The 6,563-nt window shown below is 40.7% G+C and overlaps 1 protein-coding gene across 1 annotated transcript in view; it reads right to left on the bottom strand.

The window, feature by feature from the left end:
- The window catches only part of LOC144649636 (uncharacterized), a 73,135-nt gene that overhangs the window by 41,748 nt on the left and 24,824 nt on the right, over positions 1–6,563 (bottom strand). The gene's annotated exons all lie outside the window — the stretch shown is intronic.

Below are 6,563 nucleotides of genomic sequence, written 5' to 3'. Positions count from 1 at the left end.
ATTGCATTAGAACACCGATAGAATTTTTTTAATCTGCTTCTTAATTCTCATGGACTAGGACCTAATCAGAATGTGAGCGCAGTAACCAGTTCAGGAGTGTAGCTGTTCGTCTAAGCTTTTTATTCTACAGGTCCTCTAGTGTAGCTGTTGCTTTTGTTTTGGTGGGGGCAAGCTAGGGGCATTGTTCCTGTTGTTTGTTCTGTTGTTCTCTCGAAAGGTTGCAAGCCATTCATGTGAGATCTTGCGAGAGCTGCTTCACCGCCCAACCAGTTTGCAATGTTAAAATGTTCATCAAAACAACAGATCATCCAGATTGCCTAACATTTTGCACGTGCACGGTCATTTAGACCCACCGGCAATATCCTCCCCAATATTCCTTGGCAATCATAGCAGCAATTTTTGAAGATTTTACACATATTTTAATGTCACATGTAGGTGAAATTACAATTTAATTGATAGCCATGCACTTAACATCTCATTTATAACAGGTCGGCTGATTTACAGCTTCAGGTCTTTCTACTGGAAAATGACGCAGATTGTTCGTACGACTAACGATCTTCAACCAACTACGTTAGATTCTAAATGGCGAACTACGAAACCTTAGGCCCTTTTTATTACGTATATTTGACTTTTTTTTAAGCTGGTTTGTAATCTGCCTCAATTTTCCTTTCAAGGATTCAACAAAACATTCAATAACTTAACAGAAACTCTATTACGTTTTTCTTCTTGGGGACATGTTTCTTTCCTATTGAATGTTCCCTTTACGACATTCTGTTGAAATGCTCCCTTCTTGTTCCCTGCTTCCTTGAAGCACTCATTACCCCCCCCCCCCCCCTCCCTTTTAAAGCTAAAAGATCCTCTGGCAAAACCCAGACCGAGTCTGGTACTTTTTTTCCACACCAGTTGAGTGAAATGTCCAGTGGCACCAGAGAATTTCTGGTCGTTGAAATTGTAGTCACAAACCACTTCATACCTGCAAAGCAATATAAATATTTAGCCAAGCCTAAAAGCGGAGCTCCCCGGTTAGTTACTTCGCCCTTTTCAAAAGTCCGAATTTACTGACCGATATAAAATATATATAGAACTTGAGCCCACGATCCAATGTAAACCATTACTTAGACAGCGGTTAACTTAAAAAAAAACATTCGACCTCGATGATGTTCTATATGTGAGCCCGCGATATGGTCATGTGATACTGGTCAGCAGTATCATGTGATACTGGTTGTTTTGACAGCTGTCAATTGACCATGACATCGATGTCCAATATCAAAGATGTAAGCTGACGTTAACCATAACCATAAACCTATTTCTGGAGTATGGCCGCCATGTTGGGGGCGTTCGTCGCTAGACATTTGCGCCTCCGAACTATGCCGCTAGCCATGATGACCATGAAAAACCAAAAGCATGGGTCTGTTAATTTTCTAAGGGTATGGGGCTCTGCTTTGCGGCCCTTCGTGCCGCTGGGAGCTCCGCTATCATTGAAGTTAAAAGTATTTACCAGAAATAAGGCCCTTTAGTATATACACACTCAGGGATTTTGGTGTTTCAAGCAATCTGATTGGTTCGCTATCTCGGGCTAATGAGCATTATTCACTCCCTACGGAGTGAATAATGCTTGATCCAAACTCAAACAAAATGGCCGGCGTAAACTCGCGTTTCGCCGGCGTTTCTGAATCGCAAATACTAAGAATACAAGAAGATGCTGAACCAGAAAAGACAAAAAAAAGGCTAAGAAATTTGGCCTGATGGTTTTCAAAGTAAGAGAAGACTACATATTTCGCAATTTGCAGCACAATGTCTACACAACTCGAGTACTAAAACGATAAACAATTGCTTACCGTGAAGTCGCTCTTCGCCTGGCATCGGCAGAAATGAATACCGCAGATTTATCGGCATCATCATCAAGTGTTATTCAACCAAGATCCTCCACAAATATTCAGGAAAAAGTCTTTGTGCAAGAAAACATCCAGTCTTCACCACAGTTCTGCAGACATTCAGTAAGCTTATAATCCAAACTTTCAGGTGGATCCTTCGCCAACTGCTCTTTCAATTTTCAATTCAAGTGAGCTTCAAAAGCTTTGATTCAACGGTCAAAATGTTTTGCAAGCAGGTTTTTGATCAGATTGCAGGTTTGAGTGGTGTTAAAGGACCATTTTGCTAGATTGTGACGAGGATTTTATCGAAGATTAACTAGATTTGCCATGTTTGAAGATTCGGTAAACTGTTTCGCGCATGTCGGTTAGTGCCGCATATATGTACGTTTCCCACGCATGAATTGAGAGGTCAATTAAATCGACTTTAAATGGTTTCCTTCTGAAAACTTTGAGATCGCTTGTTGTTGAGATCACTTCGTGTGTATATACTAAAACAATTATTCTTTGAAATCTCGGTGAATAGCGGCAGAATATTCACCTCGCCGCTCCGCGGCTCGGTGAATATTCTACCACTATTCACCTCGATTTCAAAGAAAAATTGTTAAATAAGAAGGCGTTTTGGGACTCCGTGACTTGCTTCTGCTTTAGGAACCCGTAAAGGTCAAGAGGACGGGCAAGAGACCGTGGTTGTTTCGTATTTACCGTAATGATTCGATTTAGCGCCCGGGGCGCTTATTTACTTTTGGCACCTCAAGGGAGGGCGCTTATTCGCGACAGGGCGCTTATTCGGGACACGGCTCTTATTGAAAAACAACCGAATCAGGGGCGCTTATTAGAATGGGGGCGCTTATTGGAATAGGGGCGCTTATTGACAAAAACACAATCGAAGGGGGGCGCTTATTTGGAAGGGGGCGCTTATTGGAAGGAGGGCGCTTAATCGAATCATTACGGTACATGGGCATAAGGTTGGTCCACTATTTGTGCAAACGATAAGTAGAGGCCCCTAGCGGATATGTTATGTATATGGAGGACAGATAACAATGACTTCGTGACCATGTATGGGCATCGTGACGGTGGGTTATATAAAAACAGACAAGAACAGATTAGATTACAGCTTATTGATGTACCCATAGTTTCAAACGAAACACATATTATATCCACCATTTTTATTCTCGTACAATGAGGAGTAAACATGAGGGCAGCAAACATGAGGGTACCAATTGACAGTTCAGGAAAGTTATCTTTGAAAAAAAAAATATTCACTCACCAAGCATCGACGACCTTCTTAACTGATTTTACATTACTGCGACGGTCACCTTCACTTTTATTTTCTAGTTGACTTTTGTCATGTACCAACATATTAATACCAGCAGAGTTTCTGCAAACAGTCGAGCGTCTTCGTTTAGTTGTGGAGATAACTGCATTATTGGAGCGTTGTGAATTTGTCGATACTTGTTATGTAAGTTCAGTCCAACTTGCCTCCCAGCCTTTGAACCTTCAGGATGATATCGGAAAATCCGAATAAATTGAAGATAACAGAGCAGATTTCGCTTGAGTGTTAAAATTATTTCGCATTTTCTTTTGTTTTGCATTACAACCCGTAGTGATTGGTTTAAAAGTCTCGCGCCACTTATTTTTCGTCCAATCAGAAGATAAGTCAAAAGCAATCGTGGATCATTTACGCATCTTTTTCCGCACTTCGTACCAACTTCATTATAAACGAGAATGTTTATAGACAAGAATGTTTGTTTGTTTGTTTTGCTCCCGAAGCACTTTCACTTTGATCTGTCTGACTGAATTTAATGCAGAGTCTAGAATCAATAATCAATTAAACAGGCAAGATCGATGCACTCGAATTTTTAATTGGGCGGTTAAATTTCTAATTTGGCCGATGACGAGTACTTTGACAATTATAATTACGTTTGTGTATGTCAAGAGTATGTACTGAAAGTCAGGAACCCTGGCCCTTACAGGCCTTTTTTTGGCTAATGAAACGTACCTGCAATTTTTTGGGCTGTGCTGGCCCCTCTCGTTGGAAATACACGCGCACCCGGACTTGGAGTAGGAGGTGTATTCGATTTAGCACCCGGGCTTGCACTAGAAGGCGTAGTTACCCGACCTGGAGCTGTACTCCCACCCGGGCTTCCAGTACAAGTTACGTTTGATGAAGGTCGCGGCCTTGGACTAGAAGGTTTAGTTTTTCCAGCCCCCGGGCTCTGGGTAGGTGCTGTAGTGGCCCCAACACCTGGGCTTGGACTAGGCGCTGTAGTCCCCCTTGTAGTACCTTTTGTAGTTGTGTTTTCAGCTGAGCTTGGTGTAGATGTTTTGTTAGCCTCAGGCCCTGGTCTTGGAGTTGGGGCTGTAGTTGTCCCGACACCTTGACTTGCACTTGACCCTGGTCTTGGAGTTGGGGCTGTAGTTGTCCTGACACCTTGACTTGCACTTGGCGCTGTAGTCCCCCTTGTAGTACCTTTTGTAGTCGTGTTTTCAGCTGAACTTGGTGTAGATGTTTTGTTCGCCTCAGGCCCTGGACTTAGAGTAGAAGCTGTAATTGTCCGAACACCTTGACTTGCACTTGGCGCTGTAGTCCCCCTTGTAGTACCTTTTGTAGTCGTGTTTTCAGCTGAGCTTGGTGTAGAAGTTTTATTCGCCTTAGGCCCTGATGGAGTAGGAGCTGTAATTGTCCCAACACCTTGACTTGCACTTGGCGCTGTAGTCCCCCTTGTAGTACCGTTTGTAGTCATATTAGCAGCTGAGCTTGAAGTAGTTGTTGTGGTCGGCTTAGGCCCTGGGCTTGGGGCAGGAGCTGTAATTGTCCCAACACCATGAGTTGCACTTGGCGCTGTAGTACCCCTTGTAGTACCTTTTGTATCGTGCTTTCAGCTGAGCTTGAAGTAGATGTCTTGTTCGCCTCAGGCCCTGGTCTTGGAGTCGGGGCTGTACTTGCCCCAGTCGTCTCAGAACTCTGGCTTGGAGTAGAAGGAGTACTTGCTTCGACCCCAGTGCTTGGACTGGGAGGTGTAGTCATCCCAGCACCTGGAGGTGAACTGGAAGGTCCCTGGCTTCCCATGGGCGTTGGTTTTGAAGATGTCTGTGGGTTTTGCGTAGGAGCTATTGTAGCAGTGGTGCTCTTTGTTGTTTTGGGACCAACAAGGTGACTACTCGGTCCTGCTTCTTCCTTTTAAGCATTCAGCTGAACATTCATGCTACCATCTGGCAAAGGTTTTATTTGGCCAGTAATTTCGTATTTTTCTGGCTTCCAAAGATCAATCTGCGATGTAACTGCAATGGGAATAAAAACATATGCAATATGAGTTTTCTAGAGTCATATAGATACCAATAACTTGATTTGGTACAGTATGATGATATAGCTTAAAGGTCCAGTGGACTCTACAAATTCCCTGAACAAATTTTCTAGCAACGTGTTTCATAAGATTTTGCACATTAACATATATAACAGCAACAACAACATTTTATTTGCGCCCAAAATAAAATCGAATTTACAATATAAAGAATAATAAGAATAAAATGAAGTGCATGGTTGCCCAAAATAAACACCATTGGCTAATAAGATTGGGCAGCCATCCTTAGTGTTTAATACAATGATTTTTAAAATGGGTCAGCCGAGTACTTTATAGGACTTAGTTATAGATAACAAATACAACAACATTCAGACACACAGACAAAATCTTAGTTTACTTAAAAATAGTGAAAATAAGCTGGAAAATAAAGTATATGGCCACATTAACTAACAGAAGAAAGGTATTTAAAATTACAGTGGTATAGAAAGTTCAGTTAATAGCTTGCAATAATGCTTGATTTGAACTTTTTCTTAAATCGTTTTAGTATCAGACTGAAGCTTAATGGTATCACTGATACCATTCCAGTTTTTAGCACCCTGATATCTAATATTAAAGATTCCTTAGTTTGTTCTGGTTTGGGGTAGAGCATTAGCCATTCTAGAGAAAAGTCTTGTGTTGTAATTGTAATTTTTTTTACCAAAATGAAAAAAAACATCAAAATTAGTAGGAAAAAATTTGTTTTTAAATTTGTACATAAAAACAGCAATGTGAAAAGCTACTTCATCAAATAATTTAATGACATTTAAACCTTTGAAAAGTGTACTTGTATGTTCAAAAAAGCTATAGAAAGTTATGATTCTTAAGGTGGCCGGATCCTATTTATTTACGTGATTGTTGCATTTTTGAATCGCGCTTTTTGGCAGGAAAGATTTCACCGATTTCTTCGAATTTTTGCGTCCTGAATGAAAAATGTTCGAATTTTCAGAATATGACATTCGTTTTTCAGTCGGAATAAAATCTTTTGAGATTTGATCATATTTTCAAAATCTAGTTTTTACCAAAAATTTCTATAACTTTAAAACCCGACGACAGATTTCTCCCAAACTTTAGCAAATAAGCCTCAGAGCTCTCTAGTTTTGTATCAGAAAGTTTCATGACAATCCTGACCATGCAATTCGCTGCACAAAATGCTTGTCAAATTATATTTAAAAATGCTTCGCTTATGCATTCATGTCATCTGAAGGTATTATGCTACCCAAAACCTTAAATAACCTTAAGCGAGGAGGGTGGTTTCCCAACGCCCAAATCATATAGATGAAAGTGTTATTGTTATTATTTATTTTAATCAGGATTGGACTCACATACGTCGATTTTTACAAATCCGTTT

Source organism: Oculina patagonica, chromosome 4 (genome assembly GCF_052425735.1).
Source record: "Oculina patagonica isolate OP01 chromosome 4, crgOcupat, whole genome shotgun sequence".
In the NCBI taxonomy this organism is placed as follows: Eukaryota; Metazoa; Cnidaria; class Anthozoa; order Scleractinia; family Oculinidae; genus Oculina; species Oculina patagonica.
This window is presented reverse-complemented; position numbering and strand designations above follow the sequence as displayed.